Source organism: Trypanosoma cruzi (assembly GCF_000209065.1).
Source record: "Trypanosoma cruzi strain CL Brener chromosome Unknown tcruzi_1047053489151, whole genome shotgun sequence".
NCBI classification, from domain to species: Eukaryota; Euglenozoa; class Kinetoplastea; order Trypanosomatida; family Trypanosomatidae; genus Trypanosoma; species Trypanosoma cruzi.
This window is the reverse complement of record NW_891056.1, coordinates 1-466: the sequence shown is the minus strand read 5'-3', so window position 1 is coordinate 466 and position 466 is coordinate 1. Positions and strand designations below refer to the sequence as shown.

General features: G+C 58.4%; 1 non-coding gene across 1 annotated transcript; it reads left to right on the top strand.

Moving 5' to 3' along the window:
• The first annotated feature begins 260 nt into the window (after positions 1 to 260).
• On the top strand, positions 261 to 370 carry Tc00.1047053489151.10. Its single transcript, XR_008255012.1, has one exon. It is a non-coding gene; the product is annotated as a 5S ribosomal RNA (M5) (ribosomal RNA).
• Positions 371 to 466: the final 96 nt, after the last annotated feature.

Here is a 466-nt window from a genome sequence, read left to right as displayed (position 1 = left end):
ATAGAAAAAAAAACGGTAGGAAAAAAGGCAAGAACAAATTTAAAAATGAAGCTCCGCAGGCCCTTTTCCGGATTTTGCCATGAAGCCTCCGGACGCCTCGCTTCCCCACATGTGGCGCGGAAACTGCGTCAGTAATTTTTCTTTTTTGCTGCGGCGCCCGCGCGCTCGGAGAGCCCACCCACCGCCCGCCCCGGCGCGGTGAAGAAGCGACTGGCGGCGCGCGGTGGCGGAAAAAAAAAAAAATAGTGGGAAGGGTACGGCACCCCGGGTTCCAGCGCCATCACTGATCGCCGTACTAACGAGGCCTGTGGCCGCTTAACTTCACAAATCGGACGGGATGTGGTGCACTCGGCCAAGTATGGTCGTACCCGGCGACGCGCCACGCGATGCGCAGCCGCCCGCCCGCCGGCGACAGGCAAGCCACGGAAGAGCCGCGGGAGATGATGAAAATAGAAAAAAAAACGGT